This window comes from Anser anser (genome assembly GCF_964211835.1).
Source record: "Anser anser genome assembly, chromosome: 4".
Lineage (NCBI taxonomy): Eukaryota > Metazoa > Chordata > Aves > Anseriformes > Anatidae > Anser > Anser anser.
The window spans coordinates 29,976,015-29,999,800 of record NC_139724.1 but is presented as its reverse complement, the minus strand read 5'-3'; positions in this window follow the sequence as shown (position 1 = coordinate 29,999,800).

Genomic DNA, 23,786 nt, shown 5'->3' with positions numbered 1-23,786 from the left:
TCTTAGCAAAGAGGAAAATACCCTTAAGAACTAAAGTTGATTTAAAGTATGTAATCTTCCTGCAGGTAAAAACACCCCCCTATTGCTACTTATTCTAAATGAGGTCCTCAGTTTTGTTCCTTGCACCAAGCATTTCTTGGCTTCTGATGGATTTATTGCTTTGCAGCCTGCTTTCAACAAATGCTTCCCTTCCTCAACAGATGAGATCAGTGGCCTTAGACTTTTAAAGGTGAAGTATACCATAATGTTGAAATCCATATGTTATATGCTGGTAAATTACAGCAAGTACAGCCTGTCATGAACTGAGCCACAATTACTTGTGATTAGGCAGTTACCCAAAAAGTTGTCCTCAACTTAAAGAAGAGAAATTCACTCATTACTCTATCTGTATACACTCATACATCTATATCTGTTTATATGTCTTCTCCATTTCATCATACATCACTAAACACAGGTGACTTTGGAACACATGCATAATGATGTCCCATCAAGGGATGTGAGACATGACAGCAACACCACACTGGCTAGTACAAAAGTCTTCACAAAGCTAAACTGGGAAATGTATGCTTTGCTCTCCTTTCCCTGCCTCACACAGAGGCTTAACGTGACATGTTATTTAGGCTCATGAGTGATGGAGGAACTGAAGTTCTGGAAATGGGAAAGGGAAACCATGTTAAGGCAAGGGAAAACATGTTCTGGGCTTTTTGCTAGTAGTGGGTTAAGCATAGATCATTTGAATGGTAGGCTCTTGTGCTGGCATTAGACCTATAGGTTATTTAAAATAACAGCATATTAATAATTCAAGAGAGTATGAGTATCAGTATGTGTGAAGTGATCAAAAATACACTGGTATAATTCCAGGAGCCTTCTGTTGCATGACTGGACTTACTGCAGTAGGAGAGGATTTGGGACATGTCTTAACAGTTGGAAAACATCTAGAATGAATGAATCGTGGGAAGATTTTCACACTGCATTGAATCTGACAAAGGCCTGTCCCACCCACAGCAAGTAGCTGCTCAGTCCAGTTGATAGTTGCTGGAGTGGATGCAGCCCTACATTATATCAAAGAAATATGAGAAGAAAGTGTATGGTGGATGCATTTGCCGCCACCTTCTCTCTCTCTCTCACACACACTCCCAATCAAGTTCATAGATGCCAAAGTGGATGCAGCTCTATGAGCCATATATTACACCAAAGAAAGATGAATGCATTTGCCACCGCCTTTGCACCATCCTTCTCTCTTTCACTCTCCCTTCCTAACTTCCTACTTCTCCCAACTCCTTGTAGTGCCACAGGACCTAAATACCAAGCCCCAAATGCAGGTGTAGTGCATAATTTTTTTCTTGTGTGGCAATGTTTTGCCTTGTCTCACACCAAAGTTAGTGAATTGAATCTTAAAACAAGCTACGTGTTTCTTACTGAATGTTTTCCCATTTCACAGAGGACGCAAATGGAACATTATAAAATAGAGTGCTTTGATCTAACAGCAGTGTTTTTTGCATGGCACGAACTCACTTCGCTCTCAAGACCATGGTCTTACTCACCTAATCGCATAAGTGGAAATAAACAAGTCTTCTAAAATTGAAAAATTCATAATGATTTAGCAACATGGCCCTAACAGAGAGCTGAACTCTAGCCATAGCTGCAAGTACTTTACAGAAAACTCACTTGCTGAAAACTTCACAACTCAGACTCCACATAAACTACTTTGCTAATATAGTCAAAGCCTCCTCCAGGCCACATCCACCTGCTCCACTGAGGGTTCCTCCACAGGCTGCAGCGTGGAGATCTGCTCCATGTGGGACCCATGGGCTGCAGGGGGACAGCCTGCTCCACCAGGGGCCTTTCCACAGGCTGCAGAGGAACTGCTGCTGTGTGCCTGAAGCACCTCCTGCCCTCCTGCTGCACTGACCTTGGGGCCTGCAGGGCTGCTTCTCACTCCTCTCCCAGCTGCTGTGTTGCAGCACTTTTTGTTAACCCTTTCTTAAATCTGCTCTCACAGAAGCCGAACCAGTATTGCTTATTGGCTCTGCTCTGGGCAGCAGCAGGTCCCTTTGGAGCCAGCTGGAACTGGCCCTTATCCAACATGGGGCAGCTGCTGGATTCTTCTCACAGAGGCCACCCCCTTACAGGCCCCTGCTATCAAAACCTTGCCGCCTGAACCCAATATAACACTGTCGATAAGAAGTCAGGCTGGCCTACAGCAAAGCAGTACAATTGCTTTGTTTAGCTGTGCAAAATTGATATCCTCGTCTCATAATTATTTGTTTCTTGATTAAAATAAACCTGCAAAATCAGCAGGTTTGGGCATTTCTGGGTTTACCTGAATGATGTTGAAAGCCAGGATTAAACATGTATCAAATTTTGGGAATATAATCATTTGTATATTGTTACTAAGTGATCAGAACACTGGCGTGTAAACAGACAACTATGCAAATTCCTTATAGTGATGTTCACAGACTTCTGACATTACTTTGCTATAATAACAACTGTTAATTAAATCCACTCAACTAAAACATACTCTAGGAATGACTGACAATTTATTGAGCATTTTGCATTTTAAGTTATTAACGAATGCCAAATGTGCTATATTTTTGACACTAACTTCAGTAGCTTCCTTATATTGGAACAATTAGCTTTGCCATTATGGAAAAGTAACATAGCAAGAACAAAGCATTTTTCATGCCAAAGTTCATACTACTAACTGTTCTTCTTTATATATTCGTACATATATATGTATCTTAAATTATCAATACAATCTCATCGTCCCTAAGAACATGTTTTATTTGAAAGCTAGGTTCTTTTTTTTCTTTTTTTTTTTGTTTATTCATTTTCCCACTTGTAAAGATAGTATACTTCCCTACAGACATTTCCTTATTCTTCCTGTCCATGGAAAATTTTAATATTCAGAATGCTAGGCTATTACTCATCACATTAAATTCCACTGCTTGGAGTCAGAGAGCAGTCCAGTACAGATTAACTATTTACTGCAGCACCAGCATCTAGATGCAAAGTCCATGGGAGTAAAGAATTACATCTAATTGCTTTTACTGGAATTGCTAAAATTATATGGGAAATTTACCCTAGCTCAACATAGCTGACAACACAATATTTTATAGAGCAACATGGCCCTGTAGAGTTGTCTGACAATAAGTCTCCTGAATGTCAGTGTCCTTTTTTTGACATGTAAACATTGCTGGAAGATGTTGGAACTTCATCACTAAGCTTTCCCATGACAAATCTATCAAAAATAGCCACATTAATAAAAATGCGCCTTGTTTCCATGGCACACATATATCCAGGTCTGCCCCGGAGAAGTGGTAGACACCTCCTCCAAGCAGCCATCCATTCCCAGAGCTCTGCCTTGAGTGCAGCGTGGTCATGAACCAAAGAAAAGCAGACTTCTCTGGTGTTGCTCTTTCTAGGCAGCGTTGCTTTTACAAACCAATTAGTGCAGTAACACAACTAATCTTCCCAAATTCAGGTTTAGACACCCAGGAAAAAAGCAAACTGCAGATCATTAAATGTGACAGTGACATCCACCTAAGGACTATCCCCATGTTGAATTACATGATTATCTATCTGTCTGTGGTGGTTTTACTCGTGTGGGCTGCTGAGCTCCACCACAACCGCTCTCTCACTCCCCCTCCTCAAAGAGGAACAGGGAGAAAATACAATGAAAAGGACTCAAGGGTTGAGGTAAGGACAAGGAGATCACACAGTAATTATCGTGACGGGCAAAACAGACTCAGCATAGGGAGATAGTAAGATTTATTGCCTATTACTAACAAGCTAGAGAGGCGAGAAAGAAAGGAAAGAAACCAAAAGCACCTTCGCCCTCATCCACCCTCTTCCACCTCCTCCCCCTGAATGGCACAGGGGAACGGGGGTTATGGTCAGTCTGTAGCGCTTCTTCTCTGCCGCTCCTTCTCGGTCACTCTCATCCCCTGTGCTGTGGGGTCCCTCCCACGGGATGCAGTCCTTGCCGAACTGATCCAGCGTGGGCTGCCCACAGGCAGCAGCTCTTCAAGAACTGCTCCAGATATGGGTCCGTACCACGGGGTCCATCCCTCAGGAGCAAACTGCTCCAACCTGGATCCCCCACGGGCAGCAGCTCCTGCCAGACCCCCTGCTCCTGCGTGGTCTCCTCTCCACGGGCTACAGGTCCGGCCCGGAATCTGCTCCAGCAGGGGTCTTCCAGAGGCCTCAGTCTCCGTTGGTGCAGGTCCACCTGCTCCACCATGGTCTCCCCCATGGGCTGCAGTGTGGAACCCTGCTCCACCGTGGTACTCCACGGGCTGCAGGGGGACAGCCTGCTTCACCATGGTCCTCACCACAGGCCGCAGGGGACTTCTGCTCCGGCGCCTGGAGCACCTCTCCCCCTCCTTCACTGACCTTGGCGCCTGCAAGGCTGTTCCTCACTCCTCTCACTCTCCCAGCTGCTGTGTGGCACAGCGTGTTTTTTTTCCCCCTGTCTTAAATATGCTCTCACAGAGGCACAAAACAACATCACTTATTGGCTCAGCTCCGGTCAGCAGCGGGGCCCTTACCAAACATGGGGCAGCTTCTAGATTCTTCTCACAGAAGCCACCCCTATGGCACCCTGCTACCAAAACCTTGCCACATAAACCCACTACACTGTCTTGATAGTGGAAGAAAACAGGAGGCTCTGGAAGCCTATTTCAGCTGTTAGTCTTTGATATGCTTAAGCATGCAGTTAATCTATGTAGCAGTCAACCTAATGAATTAAAGATCACAGTATAATTAGACTGATTTCAAAGAATAAGAGAAAGGTTCTATAACTTAGTAATATGGTAGTGTAACATATCATGACAAGGAACTACTTTAAAATCACATGGATTATAGCAATCATCAGGAACAGATCCTCATCCAGCATAACCCAGATAAAATCCAGGTCTTTCCTGGAAATCTTATATTTTCTATTTCATTTATAAGTCCATTAAAACTGTTTAAGTTGATGTAGGAAAACACTATTGCTACTTCTGTGCCTACTTCTTCCCAACAGTTATGCATTAAATAATGTGGATAATGTATATCTAATGAATATTTTATCCACTCTGCTTGAGATCAGGCAGAGTACAATAAGGTTCACTAAGACTGATTAGGGTCATACAGAGCACTTTGCTCTACCAGTGATGCAAGCAATTCCCCTCCACCCCTGCTACCTTTAACACCTATATATTCAGTAGAGATGTAAAAAAAGTACCCAGGAAACTTTTATCATTTTGCGTCTGTGATTCCACGGACATTGTTAAATTCTTGTTACAGTTATGCTAATACAGGGATTTAGTTCTGCAAATGCATTTTGCTACTTGTCAGGGATTTTTATCAAGCTTCAAAAAATGAATTACTGCAGAAAGAACCTAGTATGAAGTAATGTTAAGTTCTCTGGGAACTATTGTTTTCTTATTAACTGCAACTGAAAACTGTTCAAAATAAAATAGCAAAATAATGGAGGAGATAATACTGATTTTAATAGTCAAGGTGACTATGTATTTCACACCTATGTAAATGACTAAAGTTGTTAGTTATGCACAAGCCATATTTTTAGTTTGTCTTAAAGATGTCCTATTCCTCCAGTGTACTACTGAAGTTCATATATCACAGGTTCTGTTGTATGTCAGTGATGCTCTGGAATACAGACAAGAAGTTTGTTGTCGTGAAGAATAGCATTGCTATGACACCCTCCTAACACTCTAAGTACTTTTTTGGATGGATCTTTAAAATTACTTCTAATTGCCAGAATTACTTCCAGCATTCAGTGTTTGTCAATAGTGGGTCTGGGGCAGGCAGTGGGGAAATAAAGCAATAGGGCAACAAAAGATGAGAAAGAGCATACTATTATTGCCAGTGAATGTAAACATAGGTTGTTACTCACTGAGGGGTAAGAATTACAAGAGTAATACTAGTACAGCAGAAATCCCTAACAATAGAAGCTCAGAATACCAACAGAGACTTCCAAGAGTGAAAACAAACCAAGAAGATTAGATATTGGCCATTAAAGGAAAGTAATCATTAGCACTGTGTAGAATTCCTTTTACAGAATATAAATGAAAACAAGAACATAACCAGCATATGTGAAACAGCCTAAATATGAAGAAAATACAAAACAAATAAGAAAAATTACAAGACAATTACAGTCCTTATAAGAATGGGAATCAAGAAAGAAAAAAGAAAAAAGTTGCTCCAGAATTGTCTTTTCCGTATAAGGATGTAGAACCTAATGAATGCCAATAATTCAACACCAGCATAATACACCTCCTCTTTAGAAAAGAAAGCTTTTTTTTTTTTTAATTTGCTACTTCCTACATTTTATATCTAATTTATGAAGTTGCAGTAGTAAAGTATCATCTTTTACTACATAAACAGAGAAAAAGAAATTACTGTACTGCACTTAATTCTTAAAAGTAAAGTCAAATGTCTTTCCTGTTACATTCATTAACGTGTTACTCAGGACAGACAGCTGACAGACTCTTGTGGACCACTAAAGGGTTTCAATGGAAATTGGAAGTTCAGAGCTTTCATTTTTATCAAAATAAAACATTTTGGATGGCCTGAAGCAATAATAAATCACTTTCAAACGGTGCTCTGAATAAAAGATAAGTACAAATATCACAAGGATCAATAGCCTGGGGTTTTATCATTGTACTATAATTGCTAACGTAATTTAGCTTTAATACTATCTAAAGATGTGTTTAGATACCTAAAGGGATCAGAACAATGGAACAGAATATATAAGCTTAAAAATTGACTATTTTTCTCCCCTACAAAAATGGATTTTCAGCTGATATTATTTGTTAACCAAATGAGACATTGAAACTACTACTTGAACCAATGTGACTAATTTCAAGATGTGAACTGGAAAAGTCTAGGAAAATGAGTTTTCTACATAATAAATATTTGCTGGTAAACATTTCTTTCTCATATGAGTTTACCTTCCTATTTGATACTAAAACTCAGGATTTTTTTTTTCTTTTTAATGAAACTAGGGACAAAATCTTAATAAATCTACTAGTAATTCTGCCTTGTGCTGCACTACCACACTTCAATCCTGACCTGTAAAAAATAGTATTTCTAGAGACAAGAATAATTGAGTCAACACCCTCAGGGAGTGATGTCCCAAAATGTCCCAAACATTATGATTTATTTTGTTGTTGTTTTATTATTAGCTAACAATATAACAATTTAACAACTAACCAACTTAATTCAACGTAAAAATATGTAAGTGTGTCATTTTGCAGGAGTTATTAAAAAATCTTAAGTTTTTTCTGTTTAACATATTTGGAAAATAAACATGGGAATTGGTCAAAGAATACTGAGTTTACATTTTCCCTAACATAACATAGCTCTTCACTGTTAGCTATTCAGAACAAACTTAATTGTATTTAGTCTATTTTCATTATTTAAAATAATATGTAAGGTGAATGCTAGTTTTCCTATCCGTCCCTAAGCAAATACTTGGTTTTATACTGACTTTAGAAAACAGATCTCTATTAAATAAGACCTTCAATGCCAATTAATAAGCTAATGAAGAAAACCTTTCAGTTCTCACGTAAACAAGATTGAAATCCAAGAACAATTCATAGAAGAAAATTTATGCTGATCTTCAGTACAGTACTAATTTGTAGGAAACTGTAAAATAACCTTATCTAAATTACTTCTCCATAGCTTGCCTTTAAATACAAACATAAGAACTAAAGCTGCTACTCTATTTCTACCTAAGAATGAAATGCCACAACCTGAATTTAAAAAAAAAAGTATTCTGCAAGATCTTGCCCCAAATCAAAATACAATTCAAAATTACAATAATAGAAACAAGCAGAAGGAAATATAGTAATGCATTAATAGAGCAAAGTTAAGATGAAACAAAATTAAGGAAGAAGACTGTGAAAACTAAAGTACTATAATTATAGCACAGTTCAAGAAAGTGAAAGTCATTTCCGCATATTTTAGAATACAGAGGCAGCTGGAATGATTGAGGGATAAGAGCTTAGCTGTTTCTGATATCCCCCAACTTTTTTCTCCCGCTGTTATGCAATAGGCATCAATGTCCCAGATGTTTTGTTAACACAGAACTAAGCCCTCAACAGGTGGGAGAGCACACTGCTTTACTGCTTTACTTCTCACAATGCAGTGTTTCAGCAGCAATACAGACAGTTCATTACCACGTTACCTATCAAGACATATCCACTTTTGCTATTTATGATTGAGAGACTACGCTACTTGTGAGAAGGTGAAATAAAATTACTTAATTTAAATAGTAGGGGACATTGGGATTTGACTTGCTCTGCCAATTATTTTCTCTCACAATCACTTTAAAAAAAAACATTGATTTTCCATAATTCTGATAGTTATTGAGTCACAGGCAGTTGGTTTTCCACGCTTTTCCCATTTTCTTCATAGATTGATTTCCAGCTGCAGAGAAGTCTGATCTCATGTTGTTTACTTTTCTATTTGCTCTGGTAGTCTTTGACATTAAACACTGAACTGGCTATCTTCAACTCCAGTAACTTTTTACTGTTTCAGCATGATTACAACAGACTAAAATCTCCGATGACACAGAACTAGTAAGGAAGAAAGCCTTCAGAATACAATAGGTGATGGGCCTGTGTTGTGGCACAGCCCTGTCAGGCAGCTCAGCAGCCCCAGCCACTCACCCACCCTCCCCAGGAGGGATGGGGAGAGAAAGGGAGAGGTAGAAGTGCGAGAGCTCAGGGGCTGGGTCAAGGACAGCTCAGTGGGGAAGGCAGAAGCCTCATGAAGCAAAGCCTGACTGGGCCCCACTGGCTGCTTCCCACTGGCAGGCAGGTGCCAGCTGCTCCAGGCCAGCAGGGCTCCTCACACGGGACGGTTTCTCGGGGAGACAAACGGCATCACTCCCAACATCCCCCTTCCTCCTCCTCAGCCTTGGCTGTCATTGCTGCGCATGACACCGGGCAGTGTGGGACATCCCTTTGGGCAGCCTGGGCCAGGTGTCCTGGCTGTGTCCCCTCCAGCTCCTGGGGCACCCCCGGCCCCTCGCTGGCGGGGCAGCACGAGGAGCTGTGAAGGCCTCGCCTCTGGGCCAGAGCTGCTCTGCAACAGCTCAACATCCGCATGCTGTCACCACTATTTTCTTCAAAAATCCAAAACATTGCATGAGCCTCTAATGAAGAAAATTCATTGTCTCAGCCAAAACCATGCTAGTATGGAGCTACAAAAGCAGAGGAGATGGTAGCCTGGTTGCTTCATTCCCAAAATCTCTAGTTAGAGGGGCTGGCATTTTTTTTGTCTGTCACTTCATCAGTGCCTTCATAGGATGATGATGCAGGATAGGACTGAATCACACAGCGCAAGTTGAGAGCTAAATTTCCCTTAGCTCCTATGTCTATAATCTCAAAGCCACATAAATTCAGCTATTCGTGCTCATTACCACAGAAAGCATAAAGATTTCCTCTTCATCACATAAAACTTCTACCATTGTATCTAATTCTTGCTGTTTCCTAATACCGTGTATTCAGATGTTGAAAAAAAACAGAACTCTCCTGTTTTATAATTTATATCAGAAAGTGTTGATAAGTGTTGATTAGCTACTTGAATAGAAACTAAAAGTATTAGTATTTCCATCAGTAGTGTATGTTCAAAACTAAAGATATTTTTAGCCTTTAGAATTCAAGTCTTAAGATTTTATCCAGTTATTTTAGAACTTCTGGTTCTAAACAATGTAGTCCCCACAGAACACACAAATTACACCTATAATCAACTATTTAGGCAAAGAAATGAACAAGTCATACCAACAAAACAGTTAAAAAAAAGTTGGAAGTTAAGTTCTTAACAATTAAAGTCTCAGAGTGAAACCATTTTTGTGAAATACTGCATTTTTCTGGAAGCTAATAGACATTAATTTAATTAAAAGAAATTTAAAGTTCATATTGAACATTTCACATATCTCAAATGGCAATTGAAATTATCACTTATGTATATCTATATACATTATATGAATGGAAAGAAATAGTCCATTATGTATAGTAGGAAAGGTAGAGAACTCATAAATATAAAATGTAGAGAAAGAATCCTACACTGTACTGCATCCCAAGACAACCTACAGCTTTGAATTTTTCATTTTATTTCACTTAGTTACTGAAAAAGATAAGCTAATACTTTCCAGAGATGTCAGTCTATTCACACAGGTCCCTCATGAAAAATACTCATTTATAACTTCTGTCTGAAGAGGTGATTGCTGAGGTTGAAAGCTATTGGTATATCACTGAAATCTGCTTAAATGATCTGTATCAGAAGTTGCCACATACTATGTTTTATGAAGACCTTTCAATTTTTACTTTTGAAGTGTGGGTTTTGTTTTTTGTTGTTTTTGACCTTTCTAAAGTTACACACCAGCTCATAGGGTTTGCATCAGCCCTCTGTCCCTTATATCACACTATTGTCAATGCTTTCATCCCAGTAGCTACTGTGAGAAACAAAGTTGTGTTTTTGCAGTAGAGAATTACTTTTCTGTATTCCAAGGTAGCTGTGTGGTCATAATGAGGAGAAATGCTAAGTAGATAAGTGGACAGTAGAAGGCCTCACTGTTCCAAAATATGGTAGAAGCTTGAGAAAACCAGGATGAGCAGTGTGAGAACAGTAAAACAAAGATCACAAGTTCTCAAAACATAAGAAAGGAGAAATTAAAGGGTTGAAAAAAAGAAAAATTGTACATATATGGTATAGAGGAGCGTCGAGTAGCTTGTAAACCTGTAGTACTCAGCCAATGAGGAAACAGGGGAGGTGATCAGGTGTCGGGTAATAGGGAATATAAGGTTATGATTTGTTTACTAAAATGCGCTCCTGATTGACAGGACGCCCGCCTTGCAACCGCGAATAAAATAGCTTCACAGAAGATCCTGTCTGAAGAAAATTATTTGAGATGTTTCTCACAGGTACACGCAAGAAATATCTGGAGGGTGAGAAACCATCACCACTTGAATTTTGAGAGTATTATTTTTGCTCTATAAGCTCTGGGACAAAATCTATGTAACAATATTACTAGATGGAGACTAGTTGTCAGTGCTGATAGGATTCTTCTGGATTACTACATTTGTAAATTATACAGAGGTAATAAAACCTAGTTGTTGAAAAAAGAAAAAACAGATGTGGCTTTAACATCATATCACATAGTTTATGTTAAGGGAAATACAAAGTCTTTACCAGATTGTGTTTAATTTTGAAGTATACCTTATTCAAATTAAAGATCAATCACAAATGTAAAATGTAAAAGGCAAGGCTCCATTCATTTCTACACTGTTTCCTAAACTCAGTTATGCAGGAGAGAAAAACAACATACACAAGCTGCTCAAAGGTCACAATCTCAATATGGGTACCATTTTGCTACTGTTTTTCGCAATTCTGCAACAGGATCCTCTGTGAGAAGTCAAGTCGATGTTCACCTTGATTTTTTAGGAAGGTATGTTAAAAGCAATTCACTGCAATCAATAGGAATCAAATCATGCATTTACAAATATAGCTGATGAAGTAATTTAGAATGATATATTAGCTGTTATATGAAATATTTACACAACAGGTAAGAGGAGGAATATTCTTTAGTTCCATATTTTTAATGTGGAAGGTAGCAATGAGTTCTATTGTTAACAAGCTTCTTATTGTTCTTGTCAGGAAGCTTAAAAAAATGTTTTTAAAGGAAGTATCACAGTACAGTGATATGGCAAAGAAAAATATAAATAGATTAGCCAACCGATAGTAGTACCTATAATGGTGTTTTAAAAAGTATTTTTATGCTATCATTATGGAAATTCAACCAGTAAAGTTTTAATTCATTCACGACTTAATGGTTGCAGAAATTTTGGCCGTGTAGAAATTGGAGATAAAAACTAAATTGTTTATTTTTTCCTTTGGATTGTGTGGGAGTGGGAGGGTTGTTTTTTCTTACCAACCTCAACACCAGGCCTTTAAGAGCCTCAGAGAAATACCTTAAGAATTAAACAGTCATCCCCTTCCTCTGCTTTTGAGACTAAAATAATTTCGTGGGGTATGAGTTGTTGAAAAGTTCCTTCCAGGAAAATATTCATACAGGTTCAGTAAAATTGTCTGAATACTTTATTATCTACCTACATCTATTAAAGGTACATTAAAACTATCTATATTTTATCATCATCATTTTTCTTCCAAAGGGTCTAGAACACTTGTAGAATAAGCTACTATAGGCAGACTAATGCCAAAATCCACGTTTTGCTTCTTAAAAATACATGTCTCTGTATAGACGGCCAATAAACACGCCACTATAGTGCTCTTCCCATACAGAAAAACAGATCTTCATTGAAATAAAGCAAACAAAAAAATCACTATCAAGTAATTAATGTTCTCTGAAAGGTCTGGTGTTGGTCTACACCATATCTTTGGATACCTTATAGTTGCTGTGGTTCATTCATTAGGCAGATACCAAGACAGAAAGCTAAATAACAGAATGTGTATTCTTAAAATGAGGCAGACAATTTACCTCAATATCACATAACCTTCAACAAAAAGAAAACAGATCATTAAAAATGAAGATGCAGCTTCTACTCTCTTCACAAATCATATTTTATTGTTATTTGTGAATTTTTTCCCCCTACATGGGCATTTGAAAGGTATACATCATAAATTTTTATGATCAGATGAAGTGAGTAATATTCCAAGAAAGTAATAACTTTATAAATGGTAGAGAAATGAATGGCAAATAGGATGGCGCTCCTGACTTTTACATACACCCTCCAATAACATTAATCAATTTAAAAGACTTCGATTCAAATTCTTATGTCCATAAGCCTTCTTCAATACAAAACATTCATTGCTTAATGCCAAATCCTACAGACCATTCTTCATTGCTGTTCGTATTTTCCTCCTCTTACGTGTTACATTTTTGGCCAGTTGGTCTTAATATTGGAGAACTTAAAGGAATTACTGGGGAAATTCAAACGCATGGACAGTAAAGTTTCTGACCACGATAAAGGTGATATGTATAACATCTGGAGGCTTACTTGAAAAAATGGTTCTAATATTTGGTTATAAAAAACCTCTGTCACAAATGTGAAGGTGTGCGATTGGCATTGACTAAATTTTATTGCAACCAGGTTCATTACAGTGCAGAGGCAATGCTGCTGAACTTCACACTTCTAGCTCTGCAAACATTATGAAGTTGAAAGAACATTATGAAGTTGAAAGCAACTCTGGATTGCTGTCTTTTCCTTCTACCTTACATCCCCTTCCTTCCCACCAAATTAAAAATAATTAAAAAAAATCACACAACTGAAATACCTGTGTCAACTTCACCTCCCTTCCAGACTTCAGATGTCTAGTTTTGAGAGGACACAGCTACAGCTGCAGAGCATTCTTCATATTTTCAAACCTAGGCTAATTTGTGAGAAAGTACATAGACTAGAGCCAAGTGAGAGAGGAAAGGTACAACTGCAGCCAAAGATAAGCTTAGCAGCAGCTCGGGAATTCAACAGGAAACCACTAGTATGCAAATGTACAGTTTCCAATAAAATACAGAAATTTTGAACATGTCAACCCAGCAACAAGGAAGATCAGCCCCTTCAAAGCAACAATACAGACCAACCCTTCCATATCTGACTGGCAAAAGCTTGGCCAAATATTTGGCGTCACTGCCAACATATCAATGCTTAGCCTTGTGACATCGTACACATTTACCAAAACCTAAATGCTTTGCAATTTTATTTTTTTATAGTTCATTTGCATTCTTTCTGCACAATGGCAAAAAGTGTCCAAAGTGACCTGGGCAGTGAAGGCTGCACCCAAAATGGCTGTCAGTATCAGGACCAAGACTCTCCATGACAGGCAGCCACAACGCACATCCCTGACCAGCTCAGTTCCTTAAGGAAATCTCTGACATCAGAGAGAAATTACCCTCACTAAATAACTTGCAGGAAACTTCTAAAGTACTTTGAGTAAGACCTAGTACTGGTATTCAAAGTAATACCTGCTAAGCATCTGATTTTCTGGCTTTTCTTTTGACCTTTGTTATAGCTTGGCTTCTTGTAGCTGAGATGTGTTGAAGGAGTAAAGACAGTAAAGATTGCTGTGATGTCATCTCAGATTCTCTGTACATGAAGAAATGCTCTCTGTGATGGAAGGCAGGCAACAGGCGAACTGTGGCCCTCCCTGTCATTCAGACGTTTCATACTTCAGTTTCACTTAAAACCAATCCCATCTGTGGGTAGTGTGCCAGTGACAGTCAAACACATAAGTGAAAGAAATATGCTCTTCTTATAGAAAACTATTCACTGGAGAAGAGACAAGAATTATCAAACAAGGACTTGGTAACTTTTCCACGCGTTAATGGTTCTATACATAGACTTTCCAAAAGGACACTAGATATTTGTACCTAAAAGAGGTAGCCGAGGTACTACCTTACCAGGAGATACACAGGAATTAAAGTAGCCTTTATAGTAAATTTTTATTAGTAAATTGATTTTGCTTTGGGAATTTGAGAGAAATAAGAAAGCTAGGGGATTAAAGAAGTCTGTTGGTAGACACTGAAATGCTCGAGGCAGAGAAAAAACACTTGCAGTCATGTAATGGCTCCAGTTAGTCTTTCTGCACAGGGCACTCCTTTCATTTTATGAAGCATTGAAGTAAATTTATGAAAATCTGGTTACTGTTCTGCCCTGGCCTCTGGTCTTTAGGGAATAGGGGGAAAAAAAATCAGCTCCATGTTCTAAGCCTCAGCTTTCCTGCTGATGAGCTAGGGAGGAAAGTGACGATTGTTTCTGTGAGAACAATCATTTGTTTATGAGAACTATCCAAAAGGCAAGCATTGCAACTTTCACAATCTTGTTTGTCCTTGTGTGTAAGCCACAAGAATATGAGAATATGTAAAGAGGAAATCCCAAACACTTCTTTTGCGTATTTCTTTAAGTCAATTACAGAAGAATTACCACTGGCAGAACTAATTTTTTGCTTTGAATATGCTGACATCTCTCAGTTACAAATATAGATGTTCATCTGAATTCCATTGAGGTCAGCGTCAGCTGTATGATTTCAGCTCCTACATACTTGTATGAAAAACACAAAAGTACAGTCCTGAATTTTAAACATTTCCATGTTACCAGTCTCACAAAATATTCTACACAGGATGCAAGCTTAAAATGGACCCCTCCACACCTGTAATTACAAAAAAATTAAAATGCAATTAAAAAGTACCTTAGGGTATGAAGTGCCCATGACTTAAAATTACTAATTCATTTTTATTCATAACATCCCCAACTCTCTCGTTAATTGTTGTTGTTAAAGTCAAGTTTTACAGAATTTTATAGTCATTGAATTTTACTGGCTGTCTGCCTGCACTGAACAGATCTGATGCATGGTAAAAGACGAACAGGACAGGAGATCTGTAGGAGAGAAAGTTAAGAAATGTGGACCTTTGTAAAAAAAAATCAGAGCTGTTTTTTCAACCTATTATCTCACATGATGTAATTAGTAAATTACAAATAGGATTGGTCTGTGAAGAATGTTTAATAGAAGCCTTAAGAGATCCGACATCTTACTTGGATAGAGTAATACTGGGCATTGTGGGAACTGTCACTCACAGAAAAGTGTGTCCGTCTTTCCTCACCCAGCTTGTAATGTCACAAAGTAAATACCGCCAGAAATGCTATTCTCACACAGAATACAGTGGTAGCTGGAATGGTGCTCAGGAAGCTAAAAATATAGATAGATAAGTTGTATCTACTAAGTCACATAGCTAAGAAATGCTCTGAAATATTTCCCAAGTCACTCCTCTTTTCACCCTCAGCTTTTTTTGTTTTCCATATAGCTCCTTGTCTTCTTTCTAGATAAGAAGATCAACATAAGTGTACAGATGTAAAATGATAAAGAGTTGGTCTTAATAAATGGTTTCATTAACTATTGCAACAGAATTATCTGCATCTGATGACATTTACATTTGATGCTTCATCCTCATATGGAGTTCAACCAATTAACTAACAAATTTCTTCTTCCAAGTAAAACAGATATTTAAAAGATCCAGACTACCCCTGGGAACAGAGAGATGTCTTAATAGCAAGGTATAATTTTATGCTTCCTTACCAAGAAAATATCAACTAAACACATCTACATTTAATTTCAAATAAAGATGAATATGAAAAGCTGGAGGGCCTGCACAAACATTGAAGATTTAATTAGATATAGCCTAAAGAAATAGCTTTAAGTGCCCTATAGTTTATTCCACAAATAACTGCATCATTATTTTTTTCATTAGATAAGCAACATTTTTCCTGTCACTGAGCACTGTACCAGAAACACTGATTATTTGTTGCTTAACCCAGGAAAGTTGCTTCCAAGCACTGTTGTCTGTTATCCTCCTACATACTCCCAAACATATACTTCTTTGATATCTTTTATAAACAAAATCAACTCAAAGACCCGCTATCAACAGCTAGCAGAAGCCCTGATTTACTCGCTAATCAGTGTATACTTCATTCAATTTTTAATAATGTTTAATGTTTGTCAGATGTTTTTCAGTTCACTCACAGTATATAAAGAATTATAGGTAGTATGTCAGATGGAACTGTCTGAAAAACATTTCTCCCCATTATGAAAAGAATTTTTTTTGCTTTAAGTTTCATCGCTTCAGCCAAATATTTCAGGATCTTTCTTCAAATACAGGATATTTAAAGAGAAACAAATTTTAAATGTTAAAATTTTTGTAGTAAATTTCAGACAACTTTTTTTTTTTAAAGTCTTGCTTTAGCAGTAACACACAGATGTCAATACTGAGAAGACTTTTAGTTTGAAAATTATATATTAATTTAAATAGTGACTTCACCTTAGTTATACATTTACAGCCAGCATAGAGTGAATATTCGTTATATCTCAGTTTCTTCTATGCTATACTACTTTAACACTCACAATTTATGAACTGCTTGTACTACCCTCCATATGTATATTCTGCTACCAGGATAACGTTTGTAACTATTGAGGCAACAGGCAAGTCATTTCAACTCATAACCAATGTTCTCAGCTTTATGTAATGTTCCAAAAAAACACCTATATGTGGGGAATGTTCCCCCATGTTCCACTTCCCTCCCCCCTCCCATTTTCTGCAACCCTAAATGCCCGAATCAGGCCTATATAGGAAAAAATTAACCACCAGTTATGGACAAGCAAGTTTGAATCACTCTCTTCACATTTTTGAGCGTCTAGTATTAATTTCACTCAGCATGATCCCAACACTTAATACATTTATATTAAAGTTAATAAATTTAAGTAATAAATCTAGCAGTTGTCATGTTTCTAAAGAAGAAACATGAGAAAAACAACAGTATTATGAAAGTAATTCTCCCTCTACACATGCCATAGTGGTAAGTTTCACCATGGTCTGGCCTTATTTTGGTATGAATTGTGTGTACAACTTTAAGAAGTTATTCAGTAATTCTAAGTTATCTCAAATTCCTTTAAAAAAAATCAGTAGTCAAGTCTTGTAGAATCTTATTCTACTTGTGGTTTTTAATAATAATTTCCCAGAAGAAAAGAAGTCTATTTCATCTGTTTAAAGCATTGTTAGAATTCAACATTCAGCAGCTGTTGGCTCAATTTACATCACACCAGGTTTCCTCAGCACTGTGCAATCTGAGGTAGATAGATCCCATTGGTCTTGTGAAGAACAAATCACTGACTCTACCAAAAAAAAGGGGGGGGTGTTGGGGGAAGGGGCAGAGGGAACGACAGACCAACAATTTGTTTTATTTCTTGACAGTTTTTTCCTGTTTCATAAATATACATAAAAGGCCTACTTCCGATAAATGAGTTAACTTATTTCACAGTCATATTAAAAGATCCAAATTTGAGGAAAGATTTTTAAATAACATTTAATTAAAAAGACATCAAAAACTGTTTGAAGTGAAATCCAATTTAAATTCATTATACATTTCATTTAAAGTATTCAAGCATAAGTTTTGACAATTGAGAGGTCCACTTAATGTTATATTAAAAAAATGCACCTATTGTTCAGCTATCTACTTAAAGTAAACATTAAAAATAATTAATTGTAAAATTTCAAGGAAATGCTTCTTAATTAAAGCATTTCCATGTTTCAGAGCATTACACATTTTGGCTTTTCTTGTCAAAGGAAAAAAACGTTTTTTCTTTTTTTTCCCCTCTAATCTTTAGTTTAAATCTTTTGTTAAAATTGAGGTAAAGTTTTGCCAGCTTGCTTTTTGTAGGTGTAATTACACAACAGACTGAAGCCTGTTGAATTTAAGCCACTGAAAAAAAATCATGAGTCCATGCATAATAGCCTGTTTTAAAGGTGGGTAGCTTGTACAACATTTGGTTAGTGGGCCAGGAGCAGTCTGGGACACGCTTGGTAAATGCACCTGTACATTGCCTTCTTTATCTATTTCTTCTGCTCTTACTAAATGATACAAGACTTGCCATTATTAGCATTCTGGTTTTGACCTTCTGATTATCTCATTGTCCAAGATGACTACACTTGATGGGCTGAATCCTGTGCTTCCTTGGATATCATAGGGTGCAAATGGGATGAAGGTACACCATGCACTGATGGGGAAGGTAGAGTACTATGAAAGCTTATGTAGAAAGACCAGAACTAATCTACATCTATGGCAGAACCAGTTATCTACTTCCCTTTCCTAAAGTATGGCAAATGAATGAACATCTTACACAAAGTTAACAAAGAAAGAAATAGGATGATATCAGAACCATTCTATGAAAGGACAAGAAAAATATTTCTACTACAAAAGGAGAAGGAGATTCTGCCAGTAACTTCACTACAAAATTCAGCAGTGAGGTTTCAGCTGCTATTATTCCAAGGCAACATCCTGTTTGCCTTACAAAGGAATTCTACATCCACCCACAATTGGTATGGCCCATTGTTATCAGCTGGTCAGGGGATTTGCACAATTAATTTTCTGCTTGTATCAATGAAGTGCTCATTATGAGGATCAAAGCTTTGTTTCCGAACAATTACTCAGCATAGCACAAAGAAAAAAAAGATAAGCCAGCAAAGAATACATTGGGTTGTTTTTCCACACGCACCCACCCCTAGTACTTTCAAGTTAAAGCCTGTAGATTACGTTTTAAATGCTGTCAGGAATAGGAAGACTGACAGGGATTTAGTGATCATTTAACATCTAACAGTCCATCAGTTTTGCCAGACTTACATCCTGAACTGTTATCCACATCCATGTTGTGGACATTTTTCATCCACCCATTTAGCTGTTCTTTTACTCCGAAGCATAATAATTTTAATAAGGTTTATGGTTCTTAGCATCAGCTATTTCCCTAGGAGTTTAAATTGTCATAACAGTATAGAGGATATTTTTTAATCGCAGTCTTTCAGTACCACAGCACACAAACATTTCACTTACTATCATATTGACATCAGTAATTATTTTGTCCTGTCTATATCCCATAGCAGAAATTAAGAAAACAAGTCTACAAAAGTCTAGAACCATGTAACAAACGAAATACTCTTGATTAGATGAAATACAAAGTGCATTCTTGTTTCAACGAGTCATTAACAGATCATAAAGTAAACACACGTTTTGCATTGGAACACAGATAACATGCAACTTTAGGACAATTATTTTGGTAAAATCTTTTGCTTAAGATTCTGGAAAAATCTGCCTGTGAAAAGGAAAATAAAATAACCAACCAAATCATAGAAGTATTTTTTGAAAACACTTTGTAGCATACACTTAGAGAGATATTTTATCTCTGAACTTTGAGCATTACATCTGTTCTCTCCCCACTTTTTCATGTTATTTTATGTAACCTGTAAACTTTACATCACAAAATAATTATCTTTTGTTTCTTCAAATAAAGGTGAGGACCACCAAAGCTGTTGAAAATACAGAAAAAAAGTGTTGTTTTTTCATGTTAAACTGCTGTTGGAAAACTGTATTTGTTTTCACTCTTTTCCCCCTTCAACAAAATCCCAAGGAAATAAACAGTCAAAAAAAATTGTAGGAGCTTAACTCTCTCTCAAATGTTGTCTGGTCATCCTCAATGTGGAAATATAAACAGAAGTATTTTAAACTGCATTACATGAATGTGCATACATAGTTAGAAAATAAGTTATCATATGAAATGAGAGAATGAAAAGAATACATATGTATAATGCATTTTACTGACCTTAAGGTTTTTAACTCAACTGGGAAAAAATATATATATATATAAATATATGATCTTGAAGTTCTTTTTTCCTACAGTTTTATTAATAGCTACTAGTTTCTTACACTTCCCCCCCCAACCCCCCTTCAGCATCAAGTCCTTTCTATAAGCACTTTGTACCACAGTTCCATCGGGTTACTCCTAGATCATTTCTCTCTCTCAAAATCATGCATGAGAAACAATAGGGTTTCTTCACATTTCTCGCAAAATCAAAGAAAGGCACCTTCTTCTAATCTTTAGATTCAAATTTCTCATCTCCTTTCAGCAAATTCCTTAAATTTAAAAAAAAAATCATCTTTCCTGTTTGCAGCTACAATGTATTTTATGATGAATGCACTAAAAGTCCCTTTTAAAAGATCCGGTTAACTTTATGTCATGAAATGCAGCACATTAAAAAAATCTTATAAAAGAAAAAAATCAAAGGGTTCTTCCATATACTTAGATTTGAAAGCTTTCTGCTTTGCTTTGATATCTACAAACTCAATTTCACTTCTTATTTCATAATAGCTTCTTACATAGGATGAATTCTTCATGCATAGAATGTGTAATCAGACTTTCACAATTAAGCAAGCAGGAATAAAAGGAGCAATATTTTACTCGAAACTTCAAAATTCTATTAATACAACATAGCCCAAAAGGTTAGTTTACTTCATGTGGGCAAGAACACAGATTTTAATTCAAAGTAACGATAGTCTAAAAATGGTAATCAGTACATACAGCAACATATAGGTCTTAACACTCAGTCACAGCATCACCTTGTCACACTACCTTAGAAAGTCAAAGGTCAATAAGTAATACTGTTAAATGTAATAAACATTTCCATTAACTCCTCTAACAGATCAAGGGGAATTAATGAACATTAAGTTATTGTTTGCTCTTGTAATTCAAATTGGTTGAGACTTTTTGCCAGCAAATACAAATAGTAACTCCTGTTTCAAGACAAAATAAGGACACAAACCACAGCTCTTAATGACATATTCCTAATATAGCCATGGATTGAAGACTACATAACTGATACTACATATATTGTTCTGCTTTCACTGTTAATGTTAGAAAATAATGTAGAAACGAATAGTATATCTTATGTATATAACCTACAAAGATTTCATTGTTAAACAGCAGCTTGGTTTAAAGTCATAAATACACTTTCCCTCACCTGTGGAATATCCCTGGATTATCAATTGTAACGCAAAGAGGAAAGAAATATCACTGTTCGTCTCATTTTCTGGGGTACAGTAGACTTCCCCCCCCCCTTTTTTTTTTAATTTTAATTTCCCCAGTGCTTGCAACTTCAGGGCTTTCAAGTGTTAACACTTACCTGCAGCACAAGAGAATTCTACTATACTGTATTCCTTCATTTTAAACCTACTTGCTGCAACAGGATAGAGCAGTTTTCATTCTGCATTTTTGTACTTGTTATTTACTGATAGCGATATCTTGTTGCAGTTTCCTAAGAGGAGTTGTAAATTTTCTTTCTGACACATTAGAGGAACATTGCTTAAGTACATACCTCCATGTCTCTCTGAAGAAATAGGAAGAATTTATTTCTGCACATATTTTCCATCAGAAAGGTATCACAAGTCTGTCTTCCTTTTGAGGAACATTGAAGATTTACTTCCTTTAGGAATGTATTCTGACTTCAGAACTATATGTAGTTTAATGCTGATATCAGTACCTTAATTACATTTTCATTTCCAAAACACACACACACCAACAATTAAAAAGCACAACCCTTCCACCTTCCAAAAAGGCAACCTACTTAACACTGGTAGAAATTCCAGAAGCGATATTTTCAAACATAAATTATATCTTCAAATTTCTTATGGATCTCTTCAGGGCAACACCGTTATAACCTGATGGGTAACAATGACTACTGGAGGACACTGAGGTAAAGTGTTATTCTGTATCTTATTGACAGTTTATATCTATATGACATGGTTATCTTTAAATAACTTTTTAGTAATAATATCAAACCAGAACTCAGCATATATGGAAGTTATTTCATTTAAGCATGGGAAATTTTATTTTGTGCAGAAATAGTTTTTATATTTTGCTCTTGGTTGTCAAAATTTTTCAGTTCCAACTGATTTTACTGTATTTAAGTTTTCTTCTCCCATCCCCATTTAAGTTTTGTTTTCCCAGCTTATCAGCTGTTGAGAAGTAGGGCAATTATACTGATTATTTTTTTTAAAGTTTACATCAAAGTCTCTGCAAATATTAACAATCCACTAACAACAGATAAGATGGTGTGCAGTTTTTCACACCTACAGCATCTAAGTGCAATTATTTCTTCATCACAAGAAAAAGCTACTAAAGTAATCTGAAGAGCTAATAATATTGTTTTTAACTGAAGATACTGGTGGACTGCAAGCAAGATTCTGAGACTAGGTCCATTAAAGACATACAAAATGTAAAACATTAGTTTATCTAATACACTTGGAAAGTGAAACAGGCTAGATGTGTGGGGGGCACATGGGGAAAAATTGCTGTTCAAAATACCCTTCAAGCTTTACTAACTGGGCTTTACTTTACTATTTTATACCAGTGTAGGTCAACTGAGCCACTCTCTCTCCTTAACTCCCCATACATCACTCTAATTTCAGAGAAACTCTCTTAAGCATAGCAAGTACTTTTTCACTTCAGTGGTCTGATACTCGAATCACTGACTAAAGTGAGTTTCATAGAAGTCACCTGAGGCAGAGGTTTACGGTTCACTTGTCTAGCACAGGCACAATGTCCTCCTGAACCGCAGGAACAAGTCAGCCAACTTCAGGAACATATTCAGCAGGTCAGAAATTAAACTACTATACCCAACATTGTATTCTGCTTGTATTATAGACACATATTTGCTTTCAAAAGCTAACCTGTAGTTTTAACCCTTCACACACACACACTAAAGAGAGCAAACAAATGTATTATGTTTTATGTTGCTGGTGAACCTGATATCTTCAGTAACATCCAGCAGTATACGTTCTTTTAAGGTGATTTACTGTTCCTACACAATACCATGCAAAGTCTAGAGATTTACCTGCTTTTATATAGATTGTAACACAATCTATAGTACTACATAAAATATTACTTCATGTGTATTTAATGGAAGTAAGTCAATAAAACTCATGTACCTAGTTAGCATCAACAGTTACAAAGTAGTTCCAGGTTCTAACACTTGCCTATTGAACTCTGTAGTTAAATAGACAATGATTTTTAACTCATTTGCAAGTCTCATATGAGCTGCATCACATCTAGCTTATTTTATGTTATTTATTAATATTTATTTTCTAATTATGCAATAAAAGGTGACTTATTTCTAGGTCTTATTCTATTTCTCTGCCCTACTTGTATATGAAAATTTTACTAAAATTTGCGTATTCTTGAAGCTAGTTAGTATTACAGTGCAGTGCATTTCTTTTACTTCGTGTGTATTCTCCATCCCTTGTACACTACTCTACCTTCACGGTGCACTGCATTTCCAATAAAGTACAAATATTTGCATTGTAAAGCTAAAGTAAATATAGGCCACAATTAAACGTTAGCTCAGTTTTGTTTGCTTTTTTTGAGTATATAGAACACATATGGAG